The sequence below is a fragment of the Phacochoerus africanus genome, chromosome 15, assembly GCF_016906955.1.
Source record: "Phacochoerus africanus isolate WHEZ1 chromosome 15, ROS_Pafr_v1, whole genome shotgun sequence".
Taxonomy (NCBI): domain Eukaryota; kingdom Metazoa; phylum Chordata; class Mammalia; order Artiodactyla; family Suidae; genus Phacochoerus; species Phacochoerus africanus.
Window position 1 is genome coordinate 79,986,358 of NC_062558.1, and position 20,252 is coordinate 80,006,609.

The following is a 20,252-nucleotide window of genomic DNA, read 5'->3' on the forward strand; positions in this document are numbered from 1 at the left end:
TGGAGGATTGAACTTGCAACTGTTTTTATTCCCTGTTGTAGTTCTAGCACCAACACAGTGTCTAGCACACAGTGGGTGCTCAATAAATTTGTTAAATCAACACAAAGAAAATGTCCAAAGTACTGGGAACAGTTCTTCCCATAGAGTAGGTGCCTTATTTCATATTAGCCATTAAAACATGAATGAACCTGTATTTATAACTAAATCATTCTCCTTGGGTTTTGCTGCATTTTCAGGATTCCTTGGGGAGGAATAGGAACTTGAAAATTGTGGTATTATAATGGTATAATTCTGAGTCAAAAAATTTATAATGAAGCTGAATTCAACCAACGATTAAAATGCAAAATTTGAGAGCTGTTTTCCCACAGCGGCTTTATATGACGAAAATATTTTTAAAGAACTTTTTTTCTTTTGACTCAGGGTTTAATCAGGAAATTTTAACATGCTCTATTTTACATAAAAAGTTGAGCTTATTATTAACAATAGGAATATTAATTGATAGTTACTGTGAACTATAATACTGTCTAGCCTTTGGGATGAACAATTAATTATCATCACTTTTTTGTTTTTATTTTAATTAAGTACTTATACAGCACTTTACATATTTGATGTATTTTACAACCATTAATTATAGAATTAATTCACAAACATAAATTATACATGTTCAGAAAATAGAATCATCTTTAAATTTCGAATAAAGGAGCTGTTACGTTTGCATAGCTTTTCTCTTTGGGGGGAAAATTCTGCCCATATATAATAGGAGGTTCAAAAAACATTTTCCTATAAAGAATGACAGGACTAGTAAATGTTAATTCATAGTTGTTAAGAGAGACTTGTGGCAGATTCTAAAAAATGAGTATGGTTTAACTTTTTAAAAATATCTGCTGTTTTTAGAAATATATATTTTTAGGAGCCTAATGGTTGATAAGTATGCCAAGTTACCCCTAAGTATTACCCCTGTGCAAATGAATGATTCAAGATATGTATTTGTGCATTTTTTCTCTTTAATGGAGGATTCAGGGAAGAAAAATGAAGACAAAAGATGGAGGGTAAGGTGTACTGTGCCTTCCAGAAACAGGGGAGAAGCCTGGGTTTGGGATGCAGAGGTGGGCATTGTTAGAGTTTTGAATATGAAACAGAGAGGCAGGGGCTAAGGGCTGTTGAGCTGGTGCAAATCTATCTTGATTCCTAGCAGCCTGCTCTTTGGACCCAGGAAGGAAAAGGAAGCATCTCAGAACAAACTGCTGAATAGGGATTGGCTTTGGCTGGCAGAAAATAGTCCTTGGAACTACCCTTTCTGAGCTAATTACCAAAACCACTGTGAGCAGTAAAGTAGTGGGGCCTCTGGAACAAGCCTGTTGTGCTTTGGTTACCCAAATGACTTTGGGCAAGTTCTTCCACCTCTCAGAACCTCAGTTTCATCGTATGTGAATTGGGAACAATAATCGTATGTATCTCATAGAGTTGGTGTGAAGATGAACTTACATAAGTCAAGTAGAGCTCTTTAAACAGTACCTGGTACATAGTAAATTCTCGGTATTAGTCATTTTTGTTTGTTACTCTTTGTTGCAAAACTAGGCAGTCGTTTGAAAATGATGCACCAGAGTCCAGGTCTTCAGCGAGCTTCCTTGGGAAAGACGGTGGTCCTGTTCTACAGGCTTCAGCACAGGTTCCAAGTCAGTCTGCTGGCTGCTGAGGGGATGACATGCCTGTGGATGAGGGGACTCTTAAGAGGAAAGCAGTGGAAAGCTACCTACACAAAGGGCTTTGAAGGACCTGAGGACATTCTCTTTAAACAAGAACAAACCCAGCAGGTTCAGATAGCTGAAGGAAATAGAGCCATTGCATGGCCCCAAGCAGAAGATCTGGAAGACCTGTGTTTATAGGAACACACAGTCTAGGACTTGGAATAGAGAACCCAATACATGTTTGTTGAATGAAAGAATGAATAAATAAGGAAATAAGTTTATACAAGAAAAAACTTTCTAACAGCGCCATTGAAAGAGAATGAGCCCCTTTCATTCACTGGAGGTAGGCAAGAAATAGGAGAGAAAACAAGAGGGAACTGTACTCAATATTTTGTAACAACTAATAAGAGAAAATAATCTGAAAAATAATATATATATATATGCGCATATATGTGTATATAGAGGTACATATACATATATAATATACATTTTATATATATATATATGAATTGATTTTCTGTTCTCCTGAAACTAACATGACATTGTGAATCAACTATACTTCAATAGAAGAAAATAGGAGAGACCAGTAATATTTGGATTCTTTGGAGTCAGACAGACTAGGTTTAAAATTTGACCAGAGCCACTTAAAAGCTCTGTAACTCTGGGAATTTTATCTGCCTCTTCTCAGCTCCTGCTCCTTTATCTGTAAAATGTGTACATTAGCTTTACCCATCTCATAGGGTTGTTGGGAAGGTTAAACGAGATAATGAATGTACCATAAGCATTCACTAAATGACAATCATAATAGCAATAAAAATACTTTTATTATCATCAGGCTGGATAAATGCAGGTCAAAGACATTGTAGATGGACTTGGGGGATCAGATTAGAGAGAGACTGAATGACTTCTAGCTTTCCTTTCAAATTACATGTCCTCTGCCTCTCTATTTTCAGTAACTCTTACACTCTTTTTTAGAAACTTTTGAGAGTAGAAAGTGTATGTCTATGTATTAAAGAGAGAGGGAGAAATCTGTGTAGTAATAGTAACGAGTTTAGCTTGTAGTCAGGGAAGAGAATAACAAAATAGGTACATCTAAGGAGGGATTACCTACATGACTATCCTTTTATTGGTACTCTGCTCTAACTTCTAAGATAACCAGCACAGAACTAGCCAGAAGAGAACAGAGGTCAGAAGAAAAGAACTAAGAGTAATTTCTGAGCAGCTGTGAGCTTACCTGACAAGCTCTGGGCCCCTCTGATTAGAGCCATTCTCTGTGGTCTCTGTATGTTCAGCACAGAATCAACTAGAACCATCTTCATTCTCTTCCTGATTTGCTCACTCATTTCTCCTTGGCACTAGACTCCAAGCTGAAACTTTTACTACTGGAAGGAGTCCCTTCATAAGACAGATCCTGCCTGTTTTAAGTAGTTCCAGACAGCAGAACCCAGGTCCAGGATGTGAGGACATTGCAAGGTGAGCTAAGGAAGAACTTTCTCTTATCCATATCAAGGCTGCTATGTTGCATAATTCCAGGAACTGTCATTAATATTGTGGCTCTGTACTGCCACAGTCTGGACCAGCATGGTGGTCTTCAAAGTTACTACATGTCTTATCACCAGAGATGGCCCAGCAGGAGGCTAGGGGACCAGAGAGTAATGATGAATATACTGACTGTTGGCTCTCTTCAAACCAGAACTTTAGGATGCAAAGTCATTTTTAGATGTAACTCTTTCCCTCCTTTAGGGGACTTGAACTCAATATTCTGTCTAGGGAAAGGACTTGGTTAAGACACAGTACATGGTTATCTATGATTGAATGCCATCATAGTTGCATGGGTACTGCATTATGTATTATCTCATTTTAAATAAAATGTTATTTTTCCTAATCTGGCCAAGACAGGAAATAGAGAGTTTACCACAGGGATTTTTTTTTTTGAGAGAAGAATACTTTTTATTAAAATTATATCCACAAAAAGAGAAAATGTCTTTTCATACCTAAATATATGTCATTTACTATGCAGCTTAATAAGACTTGAGTGAGTACAGTCTGATACATACAACCTCTGGGTCAGAATCTAAAGTGGTAGGTGAAAAATAAGAAAAAAGACAAGATGGTTTGGCTTGATGTGAGCTCTGGTGTAGGTCGAAGCCAAGGCTCATATCTGGTGTTGCTGTGACCTAAGCCATGGCATAGGTCAGTGGCTACAGTTCTGATTCGACCCCTAGCCTGGGAACCTCCATATTCCATGGGGCCCTAAAAATACCAAAAAAAAAGGGCAAAATGAATTTATTCACTTTGGCCTAAGTTAGCCTGGAAAGCCAGATTTGAGATTAGTGCGCCAACGTATATGAGGGTAGTTACTTCTAACATGTGGAATTTATTTGGGGACTCTTTGAGGGAAGACCCCAAATCTATAAACTATGGGTAATTATCCCCAGAATAAAGGGCATATATGAGTGTGAATGTGTATATTTCTGTGTATGTTACATATCTCACACATATACATGTATGCATTCTTATATACAAAGTCTCCTTTATAGACCCTGGAATTCTTGGATTTCATATAAGAAGCTCATATATACAGTAACCTTCATTGCTTGGCAGTTAAACTCCTGCTGTTTCTAAGGTGAAGATTTTGCTTCTACAGTTTGTCTGGATTCTCCCCAAGAGTAAGAACCTCATTTTCCTTTATAGCACCTTGGTACCTAGTGCAATGCCAAATAAAAGGATAGGTGTTTAATAACTTCAAATCAAATGAATGAATGTTGAAAGGCTGATTCCAAAGTGAGACCCAGAACTAGCATTTTCTCCAGCTGCCCCAAACCTAACGAAAAAAAATCATGTTTTGATACGCTTTTCTCCTCTTGTAGAAGGTACTCATTGGACAAGCAAGACTTTTCAACACCTCTGCTTGAAGGAGCACAGAAATTTCTTCACTCTAAAAGGAATATAAAACCTGGCTCCAAAAAGGAGTTTTCAAACCAGGGAGAAACAGCCCCAAGCATGCAAACAAACATCACAAAACGTCAAAATAAAATGACACTAAAGAGTGACTGTGCCAGGAATGCCAAGAAGCTTAAGAAAGTTGCCTTGGGGAGGCCTGTAAGGGAGGTCTCCCACTGAGTTCCCTGCAGTGGCCTGGTCACACGGGCTGGATTTTGGAAATGTGTCTGCCTCCTTGTTCTTGGCCAACCATCCCCTCAGCCAAAACCAACTGGGACACAAGGAATGTGTGTGAATGTTATAACTGGTCCCTTTATGAGCCTTCCTGGAAGCTCAGTGGTGCTCCAGCCCCAAGGCTGGGACTCACAAGTTGGGACAACCCTTTGACATGAACCTGGAGGCTCTTCCAGGCCATGGCTCAGCCACTGGAAAGTGGAAAATGCCACTGAGACAGTTGAGAGCTATTCAGAGAAGACAGGGTGGGAATGCTGCAGAGGGTCAGCCCCCTTCTGTGGGAGGACAAGCACAGGGTCACTGATTTGGCATGAAAAAAGAGAAAAGATGCCTACTGACTAGTTTCACTGAACAACAATGGGTCTCTTGTGGTATGGAGAAATAAGGAAGGAATTCAATTTCCCAGATGTCCAGATCTGCCCTTTTGGGTCTAGGCTGGGTAAGACTTAAGCCACCTGGGGCTGAGATGTTGACTTACTCATTGGCATATCTGCCAACACTGGGCTCTTAATCAACACTCACAAGGCATATTTGTGATTGAGTTCTCAGAATCTGGAAGACCAAGGTTTTGTGGCCCATATTAAGTATTAAGTATGAGGCCTTGGGGAAATAATCCACTTAGTTATATGGTTTGTTCCCCATTTGTGAATTCAGTCAACATTTATTTAACACCGGCTTTGCACAAAAATGAATGAAACTCAGGGCTTTTCCTTTAGGCATGTACAATATGGAGAGGGGAGATGGATATGAACCCAAGCAATTGCAATTATGGATATGATGTACAAAGGCCAGAGGAGGACACAGCACAGGGAGCAAATTTCAATTATAAAAATCAAGAAGTTTTCATGGAGAAGGAGGTGTTTGAACTGAGGTGCAACTCAGATGATATAAGAGGAAAATAGTGCATGCTCCATCCAATCTTCAGAGGTTCTAAGGATAAATATATACTTGATTATGTAGTTGCAGTGCTGAAATTTCTTTGAAAGAAAACACTTGAGACCTTGGTCTTTGATAATCACGTAATGACTTGATACTGCTTGTCTGATGCATTAGCTAATCAAGAGGAGTCAGCTGAGGCCTAACAAATTCCACAAAGATATAAGGGTGAGAGTTAAAAGTGGTGACCCTGGGGTTACCACTGTGGCTCAGCATGTTAAGAACCCAGTTAGTATCCATGAGGATATCGGTTCAATCCCTGACCTCGCTCAGTGTGTTAAGGATCTGGTATTGTCGTGAGCTGAGGTGTAGGTCACAGATGGCTAGGATCTGATGTTGCTGTGGCTGTGGCATAGGCTGTCAACTGTAGCTCCCATTTAACCCCTAGCCTGGAAACTTTCATATGCTGAGGATGCAGCCCTTAAAAAAAAAAAGGAAAGAAAGAAAAAAGGTAGTGTCACTGACTTTCAGACAGAATGCTTCCACAGCTTTGGATAAAATTAATGTCTTCACAATCCTCAACACTTAATGTTTTACAGTGGGATGTTCAAGCTCGCCTGAGTTTGAATCTTGATACTGTCAGTGCTGGTCTAGGGCAGGCTACTCAGATTCTCTGAACCTGAATTCCCTCAACTATCAAGTCCTCAGTAGAGGTTACTGTCCTTCTTATCATGTCATAGAATTATGACTCTTGATAGGCCTAATTCAAGCTCCCCTGTCATGATCCCCAATCTATAGTGATATTTCCCTTACTTCTTACTTCTCTTACATTTGTATAGGGTAAGACCATACTTTCCGGACCTGTGTAGATTTCATGCATGCCTTGGACTTACAGATAACTGAGTTATAGATGACCCCACAGAGGCTGCAACCACTCAGAATTAGCCTATCCCCTTCTGACTCTCCCCTGTCAATTTCCCGCCAGGGTCTCCCCCAGGTATTCTCTCCAGAAAGGGCTTTCATTTGGCCAATATAATATATTTTTGCTATCTTCAATAATCAGAATTGGAGAGTACAGATATCCAGCGATGCCCAAAACTTTTGATTATCAAAGGCTTAGATCAAGCTATGGAAAAGTCCAGAATTTTCACAGTACTGGAAGAGTCTGCTCTCAGAAGCTTAATCCTAGAGTGACTGCATCTGCCCACATCAACCTATCAATAAAGTAGTTAGTCCAGAGACTGCTACCAAGGAACAAGGGGTCTGCTGGAGATGACCTGAGGAGTGTCATCCCAAGTGTGGATGTGTATACCTTTTGTCAAGTACGAAGAATCACTTGTGCTACTTGATTTATGTAAAAGCAGATGTGTGGGACTTGGCACAGACCTAAGGGATAGGGCAGCAAATTGCCTGCTTGATGTATCTTCCTGATGATTCTGACACCAACTATAGTTTGGCATTTACTCATTCAGATGAGTATAACAGTGGTATTTGACCAACATGAAGTGATGGCCACCAACAGGCCTCAGATTCATGGAAAGACACGATGGCTAGAGGGGCTGGTGAGGCCATGGTGAGGGTGATTAGTCAGGGTTCTGGAAGTGGTGAGTAGTCTGGACTGTATTATGTTTGGTATGCTGGGAAGGCAGGTGCCTAAGGTCCAAACAAGACAAGAGGTCAGAATCATGCTGAGTAGACACGGCAGAGGAATCTTAGGGTCAGAGCAAGCAACAGTAAGACAAGGAAGCAGCCAAGAGCAGGAAAAATATACTGCCATTTCCAGAGACGTCATGGGTCCTGAGAGGATTCTCAAAGTTGCTGGCCCAAGCTCTTAAAGAAGAAGAAAGCAAGATATCAGATGTCTAATAAGAGGGGAATAAGATCATCTTTGGCATTTGTTTACAGAATTCTCCAAACAGTCCTGAATCCCAGTGTCCAGCTCCCGTCTGTCATTTAGCTCTGATCATGGGACATTAAACACCAGCCACGGGTCACATCAGTGCAAGGAGCAAAGCCGTATATCAGACAGTGTCCTGCACATTTTGGATATTAATCCTGACAGAAAAATCTTTAGCATTGTATGGATTAGTCAATGTAAATTCATTAACTACTTGTCATGACTGTAATATAATCTGGCCTGACCGTAAAGACTCAACAGCACGGTGTTAATCAAATCTACACAGAAAACAAAGCATTTCTGTTTAGACTCAACACTGCTCAGATCACAGGCTGGTACTTTATGGGGAAGAAAAAGGTGTTCCTTTGCATCTAGGAGGGGCCCCTCTGTCCACCCAGGCACGTCACAAGCTGTGACACTTTGAAGGCACCTCCCATTTCCGACAAATCTCACACCCTCCACATAATAGAAGTCGGTCAATTTCCAGTCTCCATCAGCGAGAAGTTCACAGATAATAAAGCAGAATGTATTCGGCAGGGTTGAACATTTTCTCCCAGGATGAGTCATTACCAGGTTTTAATCATGCTCATTAGCCAGCTATTAGAGTCCTGTCCAGCTTTTCACCGCCAGAAATGAGAGGAGAGAATGATGGTGGTGGGGGCTGCGTCCTACCTGGTGAAATACTCACCACCATCTGTTCCCAGTTGTAACTCCCTGTATGAAGCACCTTGGTTTATGGCTACAGCAGCCTTAGCTTTACCCAGCACTGAAGCACTGAATCTCCTTATTTCTCCAGACTGAACCAGCCCCCAGGCCCACCAGAACTTGGAACAGTAAGAATTTGACATTCACTAAAATCAGAGGCAAGCCAGCACCAACTTACCATGAGGAGGTCTCTGTTTCAGAAGAAACATGCTTTTAATTTCTATAGCTTGATGTATTAAGGATCCAGTAACACTGTGGCCTTGAAATAAGTAAGAGTGACAGATCTTACAACACACCTGTTTCTTTCCTGTTCTGGAGGTGAGGTAAGTTAACTGCCATTGAAGAAAGCAACATGAGCCTTAACAAATGCAGAGAGTGAATTTTGAAGATCTCTAATCTACCATTTGCACACCATTACACCATTGCTGTGTCTCCCAAATTGTACTTTTATTGTCTCTGATTGGACTGTTCTATGTTATCTTTATACAAATCTATGTTTTACTTGAGTAGAGGACTTGACAGAGGTGTTTATAAAGTTTTGTTGAATGATGGAATAGCACACATGTATTTTCTCAGCCAAGAGTTATAAATACGAGGTGATTTTTTTTTTCCAGAATGAGAGTGTTTCTTTTTGTGCTTCAGCCTAGTGTCCCAAAACATTCTGCCCATAGTAGCAACCTATTACCTTAGCCTTTTCATTTATAACCTGCTCATTTAAAATTCTGTCTGTACTGTAGAATAGCAGAATTGATCAATTAATTAGTGAAAGTTATCACTTCCTTTTCTTGTTGCAACAGCTCTAAAATCTCTTCTTCCCACTTTTGCCTCTTCCTTAGACTCAGATTCTAGCCCATGTTAATTTCAGTGCTAAGTTTTCCTACCTTTTATCCTTGTTCCCTATTTAATCCCCTGTAGTGCTCAATGTAGTAAGGGCAGATGGTTAAGGCCTTGACCTCTAACCGTATGGCTTTACCTTCCAGTGGGGGAAGACCAGGCAGGTGGTGACACAGTGCATCCCAAACATCATCGTGTCAACAATGGTCCATGGAAGAATTTGGACATTCCTGCAGGTGAACAGATAGAGTTTGCTAATGGGAAGTAAGGGGAAAGCCAGGTAATGAACCATGAAGGTAGACCCCTAAGTGTAGAGCAGCCACAAGAATCAGAGCTCTTCCTACAGAAATAGGACACCTCAGCAAAATTAGAACATAGCCACAGTTCTAAAAGAACGTGGTATTCAAGTAAGACCTAGTCATTCGAACTGGGCATTTGGCCTCGGGAGCAAGGTAACCAGAAGGAAACCTCTTGCCCAAAGCCAGAGTGTTCTCTGAGTATCGAGTTTGAGCTCTTAGTTACCTCCTGACCTGAGACAGCAAGGAAGCTGAAAGTTCAAATGGGTGCTGGCCCCAGCAGGGGGAAGAACTTAGCTGTGAAGACTCTCAAACTAGTTTTCTTTCTTTTAGAACAAGCTGCATTTCAGAAACAACATGTCAGGATATACCTGTTGCAAGGAGATCCATACTGAAATTCTCCTTACAGCCATGATTGCTGTGAGTTCAGGTTTGGGGGGGGGGGTTATTAATGTGATTATTACTGTGATTCTTGCATTAAAATTATATACTTCATTGTCAATCAGTTATTGACACAGAAACACCTACTTCTGGCCAAGAATCTCCTCTCTCAAAATTAAAATATGTTTTTACCAAGAACCAATTTTTTTTTCCAAATCTAATTTTTTTTCCAGTGCCTATGGTAGACAATATTCCTGGTGCAAATTTTTTATTTTGTTTTAGAGATGTCCTAGAATTAACTTTCTAGAGGAAATTTTAAGTTTTCCATTAAGCAGGACAAATAATTTTTTAAGCAAGGGAATAGATCATCAAAGCCCTTACCCTTACTAGTCTTACTACCCCAGACTCAGCATGCCAGCAATACTAAGAGAAGTGAGAGGTTGGGATAGTGACTGGGGAATAGTGGGCAAGGAATATAATGAGACAGGGTGTGCTGGCAACTCTGATAGCACCTTTACAAACTTGGTCAGGGGAGTTCTTGAAACAGACAGTGGTGGAACCGTGTCATGACACTCACTGAAGGATTAAAAAATTAAATGATGTGGAGCGTTCAGAACAAAACCAGATCATAAGCCCTCAGTCATTGCTGGTTATCTTGATTATTACTGTGATTCTTGCATTAAAATTATATACTTTATTGTTCCTTTATTTGTCGGGAAGGACTTGTGGACATGGCACCAGGGAAAGAGATAAGCATTTTTGGTATTAATTAGCTCTTCTGGTATTAGCAGAACTTTCAGTAGAATCTTGCATTATTTTGAAAGCTATTGAAGGACATGGGGAAAAGGCTGTGGGAAATGATCCAATTTAGCTATTAAATTCTGCAAGTGTTTTTTTTTTTTTAATATACTGACGTTTCATACATATTAGTGATAGAACCACGGTGTTGTAGAATGTTGAGACCCTTCATTTTGCTTATAAGGAAACAAGGCACAAAGAGGGGAAGAACTTCCTTGGTTGTTCTTTATATTTTCTCTTTGTTAAAAATGCCTAACTTCTTTCTCTGTACATCCATTCTCCTCCTGTAGTTCTTTGATCATCTTCACAATTATTACTCTGAACTCTTTTTCCAGGTAGATTGCCTATCTCCATTGCACTTAGTTCTTCTGGAGTTTTATCTGCTCTTTTGTCTGAAACATATCCCTCTGCCGCCTCATTTTGTCTGAGTTGCTATTTGTGTCTTTATGTATGTGGTAGGATAGTTATGTTTGACCTTGAAGAAGTGACCCTGTGTAGGATATGTCCTATGCATCCTGGCAGTATACTTCCCTCTTGTTATCCAACCTATGTGCTCTAGGGGTTCCCCTTAAGAGGGCTGTGTGTGGCCTTGTATTATGGTGAGCTGACTAAGTGGGTGGTTTTAGAGGCTTGGTTGGCTCCTAGTCTGGTTAATGGCCAGGCCTTGCCTTGTGTGGCTGCTGCTGGCTGCTGTGTAGTGGGGCCTGGTCACAAGTTGGCTTGTTGTGGGATCCTAAGGATCCCTGGGGCTAGTGCTGGCTCACTTGTGTGGAGAGTCAGGGTCCCAAAGATTCTGTGGCTGTTGCCCACTGACTGGCAGGTGAAGCCAAGTCCTGCGGTTAGTTTCACCTAACAGGCAGAGCCTGTTTCTGGAGTCTAGCTGCAGGGCCCAGGGATCCCAGAGTTCATTTCATATCGTTGTTGAGGGGGGGGGGGGACCAGTTCCTGACACAAATGGGTATGGGGTCCAGGGTGTTCCAAAGGTTGCATTGGCCTGCCAGTAAGAACAGCCAGAACCCAATTGGTCTCCAGATAATGTCTGTCCTGCATTGCTGGATTACAGTTTTCTTGCCTCTGAGTCTGCCCCCTAGTGGGTTTTGTGGCCTCCTAAAGGGCAGGGTGATGCTTGGTAGGCAGACCTGGGTCTTGATCTCTGGTGGGCTGGGCCTTATCTAGGGGGTGTGTTCAGAGGCAGCTGTGGGCTCTTTAGTCTTTAGGTAGCCTGCCTACTGGCAGGTGAGGCTGTTTCCCAGCCCAGCAGCCCAGTTAGTTATTTGGCCTGAAGCATTGCAGCACTAGTGCCTGAAGGCTACTAGTATTAGGTCTTAGAGCTAAGGAGCCAAGGTATCAGCAGTCGGGAGCAGTGGTATTCACATGGCTGAATGTTTCCTCTGTCCCCAGAGTGAACAGCAGTAGCCCCTGCCTCTCCAGTAGACCAGCAGGTAGGTCTGGCTCAAGATTCTCTCAAATTACTGCTTCGCTTTGGGTCCTGGTATGCATGAGATTTTGCATTGGCTCTGTAAAATTGTATGGTCTTTGTTAATTATGGCCATTCTGACAGGTGTGGGTGTTGCCGCATGGTAAATTTGATTCGCATTTCTCTAATAATTAGTGATGCTGAGCATTTTTTCATGAGCCTGTTGGCCTTCTGTTTATCTTTGGAGTAATATCTGTTCAAGTCTTTTGCCCATTTTTCAACTGAGTTGTTTTGTTTTTTTGCTGTTGAGATGTATAAGTTGTTCGTATATTTTAGAGATTAAGCCTTTGTCAGTTGCATCGTTTGAAACTACTTTCTCCCATTCTGTTGGTTGTCTTTTTTTTTTTTTGTAATGGTTTCCTTTGCTGTGCAAAAGCTTATCAGTTTAATTAGGTCTGATTGGTTTATTTTTGCTTTTATTTCTGTTGCCTTGGGAGACTGACCTAAGAAAACATTTGTAAATGTTGATGTCAAAAAATGTTTTCCCTATGTTCTCTTCCAGGAGTTTGTTGGTGTCTTGTCTTACATTTAAGTCTCTAAGCCATTTTGAGTTCATTTTTGTGCGTGGTGTGAGGGTGTGTTCTAGTTTCTTTGATTTAAATGTGGCTGTCCAGTTTTCTCAGCACAACTTGCTGAAGAGACAATCTTTTTCCCATTTTGTATTCGTGCTCCTTTGGGGAAGATTAATTGACTGTAGGTGTTTGAGTTTATTTCAGGGTTCTCTAATCTATTCCATTGGTCTGTATGTCTGTTTTGGTACCAGTACCAAACTGTCTTGATTACCGTAGCTTTTTAATATGTCTAAAATCTGCCTCCTTCTTGTTTTTTGTTCCTCAGGATTGCTTTGGCAATTATGAGTCTTTTATGATTCCATATAAATTTTTGGATTGTTTGTTGTAGTTCTGTGAAAAAATGTCATGGGTAATTTGATAGGGATTGCATTGACTCTGTAGATTGCTTTGGGTAGCATAGCCAATTTTATAATATTAATTCTTCCAACCCAGGAGCATGGAATATCTATTTCTTTGAATCCTCTTTAATTTCCTTGAATAATGTTTTATAGTTCTCAGCATATAAGTCTTTAACCTCCTTGGTCAGGTTTACTCCTAGATATTTAAAGAAAACTAAATATAGAACTACCATATGACCCAGCAATCCCACTCTTGGGCATATATCCGGACAAAACTTTCCTTGAAAAAGATACATGCACACGTATGTTCATTGCAGCACTATTCACAGTAGCCAAGACAAGGAAAACACCTACATGTCTATCGACAAATGAATGGATTAAGAAGATATGGTATATACACACAATGGACTACTACTCAGCTGTAAAAAAGAGCAAATTAATGCCATCTGCAGCAACATAGATGGAGCTAGAGATGAGATGTTGGACATGATGCCTTCATGTTTTCCTTCCATTCAAACACCAGCCCAGGCTGCTTAAGACACCTCCTCATTTCAGCTATGCAGCTGCCATTACAGCTTAACACTTGCCAGCCTTGAAAACCTGGTTCCCTCTCTGACTGCTTTCCTACAAGCCTATCACTCCCCTTCACTTTGTTTCTAATGCCCAGGCAGTATCAGCTGGTAGCCAACATCTTGGGCTTTAGAATTAAGCCAGCCTGGATTCCACACTCACATTTTAGCTCTGAGACCTCAGGCAAGATATAAAGCTATTCTCAGTCTGGTTTCTTTGTCTGTAAAATGGAGCTAATAATATTTGTGTTCATAGGGTGGGGGGTGGGGACTACATTGGATGATGTTTTAAATTGGATTAAGTTAGATGAAGTATAAGGAGTGCCTCGCTCATAAATGCTCACAATCTGACAGCTGCTAATTATAATGTGCATCCATATTTGAGATGGGGGCAGTAGCTCAGATGGTATTCAGTGCCAGAAAGCTATATTTAAAAATTCCCCACTCTTCTAATCCTATTTCTTGATGTCTAGTATTCCATGTTGCCCATCATATTTTCTCAAGTCATCTTGAGCTCAGAGAGAGGAATTCAGTACTATTCTTCATTTATTCCACATTTACAAAGCACCTGGTATCAATCAAGGTGATAGATAGCAGCCCCCTGCCTCCTGCCCTGCAAAGCCGGGTTTGCTGGATTGAGAGTAGTTCACAGATTCTATGACTCTAGGGTTCTCTGCGTGAAATATATTTGTCATTTAGATGGGAGGGAGTTTGTCTGAAGATCTCCCCTGAAGACCCCACAGGCTCCCTTTGTCTCAATTCAGACAACAGTGTACTCATACCTCCTTGGATATAGAGTTTCCCGTGCTCATAGCAAGGGCTGGGGAGAAGGGCTTTTCAGAAAGAGGACAGCCCTCCTAACTCTGACCCTGCATTGCCATGAAAACACCCTATTCTTCCAAGGGTCGTCTATGGCTTCATCACTGGAAAGCCCCTCCCATTCTCTAATGAAACCCTGGGGCTGGGGCCTCCACTGTGTGCCCAGGTGTCATGACAACCCTGCCCAATCAGAATAGCAAAATAATATCACTTAGAAGACATCACCAAACCCAGGAAATAAACCCCTCCAAAAAATAGTGACTTTTGCCCTTTTTGTAATTTTGCATGGCCACTTGAATAATGTGAGTTCCCTGAGAACAGGGATCATCCCTGCCTTGCATTGCTTTTACAGTGCCTCATTCAGTACCAGATGTAGTGAGTATTCAGTAAATATTTGTTGAGCACATGATTTTCAGGTGTCTAGGGGTGATCTTCCAACACTAAAGAGCTTATATTATATGTTGGATACCACTCTGCATACCTTACACAAATTAACCTCTCCATACCTCAGTTTCCTCATCTGTAAAATGGGCATAATATTAGGAATAAGATTGTCACATGTTATGAGTTAAGTAACTTGTCCAAAGTCACATGGCTAAAAAATGATGAGCCAAGGCTTGAACACAGCAATCTGGATCTTGAGTCTAGAGGCTTAGCTAACAAGGCGTCAGGCTTCTTCATGGAGTGGATCTGGGCCTACTGCCTTCATAGGTTCTCATGTATCCCCTATACAATGGGTTCTGATAAAATAACATTTAAGTGGGTAGTTTTGCCAACTTGATGGAATAAGAATGGGTACCAAACTGCAAGCTTGAGGGAGGAAGTTAGTGGAAGCCTCTGCCATGTGGCAGGATGGGAAATTCTAGATTTGAAGTATTCTAGTATCTTACCTCTTCTCCCAAACACACTTCCCTCACTCCCATTATAGAAACAAGTCATGAGCTAGTATAAGCTCTGCAAGGACAAGGGCTAATTCTCATCTGTCCTATTGCTTCCTTGCCTAGCACAGTACCTGACAATAGCAGGGGCTAAAAACAAGTTCGTTGAATGAATAAATGATGAGATTGCTGTGTGATGGGTGGGATTTAAAAAAGAAAAGAAAAAGAGCGTTGATTGTAACTGTGCAGGGTTTAGAGAGAGAGCCAATAGACATAGTTTCCTTTTGGAAGGACTCAAGTTTTGAATTAAATCTGAGAACTCAGATTCCAGAAGAGATGACAAAAATAATTATCTTTGAAACTCACATTGTATAGTGTGACTTTTCCTTGGAAATATTCAGCACACAATTTTGAGGATGCCAGTGGGAGGGAGGAATTTTTTTTTTTCTAATAAAATGTGTATAGACCACTTCAATTATCCCTGGGAAAAGGGATGTTTGTTCTTCCCTCCACCCATCTTTCATTGAGCTCTGCCTTCCTGTGAAGAACTATGGGAAAGAACAGGATGTGTCAGCGTCTTTCCTTTCCTCTAATAAAGTTTGTCATTTACCAAAAATTAAAACGCTGTCCTCTTCCCTGCATGATTCATGCCGGGCCAGCCTCGTCTAGCTTGGACTCTGAGCCACCTGTGAGAGATAGCACTCCATTGCCTTCCCTCCCCCTGGAGTCAGCTCTGGCTCCATGCTTAGTGGAAAGGGAGAGACTTGTTTCACTGCCCCTTACAGGGACTTCTGGGTGGTTTTCTGGTTCTCTGCAGAGAGCACCAGCTGAGATCAAAGTTGGCCTTTCTCTTCTTTGGGGAATCTAGGGAAATGGAGAATGTGCCATTTCCCTAGATGGATGGGGAAATCCATCCAATAGATGAGGGGGCCATCCCAGCCTTCCTGAAAGGACCCAAACAGATGGTTCTTCCATTTTCTTGCTGTAACACAGGCAGCATCCATGATGTGCTGACAGCACATAAGCACCACAACAGGGGTCCTTACTGTTGGGTTTACTGATGTAACCAAACTTCCTACAAATGTGCCTGGTACCTAGTAGGCGCTTAGCAAATACATTTTTGAAAGGATGAATAACAGCATAGTTTTTAGAAAAACTCATAATCTTTCCTCTCATATACTTCCTGGAATACCCCTCCCTCTTCTACCCTTCCTAAGCCAAAGTCTCATTTCTGTTCTAAGGTCTAGCACAGTGTGCTGGGTTAATTTTCTAGTCTCTCCATCCCAGGAGTAGGTATTACTACTTCTTCCTAGATCTCAGAGCACTTTATGCATCTCACTTTTCGCAGGGAAACAGGTGCATGAAGTTCCAATTATGTAGTTACACATTTCTGTCTTCCACCAGTAATAAAAAAAAATTCCTATTAGACACCCCATTTAATTTCTGTGTCTTTAGCATCTACTAAAATTATTACCAGTCACTATAACACAGTGACTAAAAGGCTGCTTCTGGAGCCAGAAAACTTTGGTTTGAATTCCAGCTCTGCTATTTGCTAACCATGTAGTCTTGGCCAGTTTCTCACTTCATGCTTTTGTTTTCCTTTTTGTAAAATGGTAATATTAACAGTATTTATCTCATGGAAGTCATGGGGGCTTTAACGAATTAATACACGGAAAGCACTTATAACTCTGTGAAAATTAAGCACTCAATAAATATTCACTTTTTTATTTACAGTGATACTTAGAGTTAATATCTGCTTTTAATTTATTGTTTTAAATGTGCTTGTCTTTTGGTTGTTTCATATTCAAGTAGTCTTTTATCTTCAGCAAACTTTGACTTTTGTTTGGGAATTCATTTCACCCTAAATCTTAAGACTCAGCCTCTGTGGTTTTCTCAGAGCTCCATTTTCCCCTCCCTTCCCCAGTGCAGCATGCTTGAGAATCAGGTCTGGCCAGTCATTTCCCTGGTTCCATGATGGGTCAGAGATGGATACTGGCCCTCATCATAGACCAGAAATTAATGGGAGACTTTGTTGGGATTCCTGGGACAAAGGAGAATGCCCTTTCCACACTGGACTGAATCTAGAAAGATGCGAGTCACTGCTCCAGCTGTCTCACCTCCAGAAGGATGGAGATTATCTGAGAAGCATAGGGAAGAAGAGCTGGACCAAGAGATAGAAAGGAGGAAACTGGATTCTGGACGACATTGTTAGAGCCCCAATCAATCGATGCCAGGAGCCAGCAATACTCTTAGACATTTCCCTTTATGCGCCCTGTTCCCATGACAATGGCTGCATAAAATTTCTCCTGAATTTAGTGACAATGACAAAGTGTGTTTTGCTCATGAATCTTCAATCAGGGCAGGGTTCCACAGAGATAACTCTAACTCCCTCCATTAAGTGTCAAAGGTGGTGTCCCACAGGCAGGGGGCTGGAACCATCTGGGGGCTTTATAGTTGATACTGGCAATTAGCAAGGGGGTCTCTTCTTGTGTTTTTTCCTCATGGGCTAGTCTGGGCTTCCTCACATTATGGTGGCAGCTTTTTCCCAAGTGAGCATCCCACTCCCACCCAAATAAAAGAGAGAACCAGGCAAAAACTGAATCCTTTTCATGGAAAGTCATTCAGCACCAGTTCTGCCATCTTGACTTGTTGGAGCACTCACAAGCCAACTTAGGTTCAACAGGAGGGGAAGGAAAGGCAATGTTCTCGAAGAGCATGTGGGGCTGGAAACATATAACTGTGGCCATTTCTGGAAAATGCTATGTGTCACAAGAGCTTTTGAGCAAAGTTTGTTGTTTTCCCCTTTACTCAAACCATAGTTTTCAGCATCTTTTATTCTGATCCACATTTTGTTTGGGAAGAAAAAAGAATCTTGGGTTGTAAGAAAACCTAATAACAGTGGCATCTAAATCAATTTATCCAGATAATTAGCTTTGCCAGTCAAGGCAGGCTCACTCTGCAAGCCTTAAAAAACATGGCACCAAAGATATGTTTGTGCAATCATTCTAAGCCTCTCAAAACGCATTCATACCCAAGAAATATCCTGGCCCATTCAACAAGGAGGGGCAGGTGGTGTTAATTTTTGACTCACCTGACCCAGTTTAAAGGTTAACTGAGCTTGATAGCTAGAGAGAAAATAGTAATAATATGTTGTAGACTGTAATGAGTTTAATAGAGGTCCTAAATAAAATTGCTATGAACCTATATACATTTGGGGGAAGCTGTGATAAAATTAAATGAAGGTTTCTTTTTAATTTTCAGGCTAGGACTTTCAAAGTCCTTAATGTGTCATTCACCACCAGGAACTGTAAAGCAGAGACTATTCTGAGCTAATTCTCCTTTTCTTCTAAGATCCTCTTGCTCAATTCTGGTGTTCCTAGGAACACAATTTGAGAAATGATGGCATCCCTAAGATTTCGGAGACAACTATAAAGCTTTTCTTTTTCTTACTTGCTTTTTTAAGCAAGTTTTTAAAGTTATTTTCTCCAGCCTATTAAATTTCATAGTTTTCATATAAACACTCCACAAATGGTATCCACATGCAAATGACATCTTCTGATTTATCTGGGGGAGTTAACTGCTATCTTCCTGGGTGGGATAATGTCTTTCATCTGCAGAATGTGAGACTATGGTGTGTGGTAACATTGACATGCCATTGAGCAAGACAAGTCTTTCTGCCACCAAGACAAGTGCCTTTTCCCAAGTCAGAGGAGCTCTAATTCTTTTTGACAGTCTCATGGGTGCTCTGTGTCTGGTATATATTTCCTAGCTCTGGAAACTGGATCTAATCCTTCAAACCCAGGACTTCCTTTTAAAGGCAATGCTGTGAGCCAACAAATAATGGATATTCACTTCTCTTTCATAACAATGTTACTTTGCTAATGCTCATTTGTTGTGTTTCTTTAGTTATAGTTTGCTTGAAACTTGGCCCTTTGTGCTTGATTATTCTAAGCAGAAAGAGGAGTAAAATAATTCTAGAATGTTGGCTTGTCCTCAACTTTTTTCATTTCTCAAGAAAGTTCCCTGGTGCTTGCTACCCCCCGCCCGCCTTCTTATCAGGCAACTCCTCTATGGCTTCACATGGTATTTTGTACCTATGGATGTCAAATATTTACAGGCTGCCAGAACTCAATAGATGACAGGCAACAGACTTCACTTGGACAGAGCATTTACCCAGCAATTTACATTTCTTTTGTTGTGGGTTTCTGGTAGAGAGAATATCACGAACAGCAGGAAGAAACCTTACCCGCCAGATGACAGACGCAAAAGTGTTACTCTGTTCCAAATCTCTCTCTTTTTAAGAGAAAATTCAGCCCAGTAATAGGGAGGTCATTAGAAAAGAGATTGTGATTCTTGTTTGGATCATGTGGGTGATAGGAAGACAAAAGGGCAAGGAAGGAAACAATGGGTAGAGAAGGTGGGTGTTTGAGCCAGCATTGCTCAAACTATTTTCTAATTAATATCCATTCTGAAGAACATGATTAGTTACCTGTTGAAAAAGTTTGTTCAGTGAGATGAATTTAGAAAAACTACCATTAGGAATGTTTTTACTACAGAACTTAGTGTAGCCCTTCTTCCATTAATGTGTTTGTGCATCTCCAAAAGGAGATAATCCAAAAAAGAAAATGTTGTAGACTTTTTGCATGCATCGATTTATTTTAATCCTCACAATTCCATGAACTAGGTAATATCATTACCCTCATTTTACAAATAGGAAAGGTGAGGCACACATATAAGACATTTCTTGCCCAGTCAACTAGCAAATATGTAGTAGAATCAGAAATTAAACCCAGACCATCCAACTGCAGAGCTATTGCTCTGACCCACTGTACCCTACTGACTTGATAACTACTGTGGAAAGTTTGAATGTACCATGGGAGAAATTTCAGGGAAATGAAATGGCATTGCCCTTAAAGTGGTTTTACAGAAGTTCCTATTGTGGCTCAG

At 40.9% G+C, this 20,252-nt stretch overlaps 1 long non-coding RNA gene across 1 annotated transcript in view; it reads left to right on the top strand.

The window, feature by feature from the left end:
• Positions 1-11,823: 11,823 nt before the first annotated feature.
• Positions 11,824-20,252, top strand: part of LOC125116416 (uncharacterized) — a 76,020-nt gene continuing 67,591 nt past the window's right edge. The window contains exon 1 of the long non-coding RNA XR_007132318.1: positions 11,824-12,094. This is a non-coding gene — a long non-coding RNA (uncharacterized LOC125116416). The remainder of the gene's footprint in view (positions 12,095-20,252) is intronic.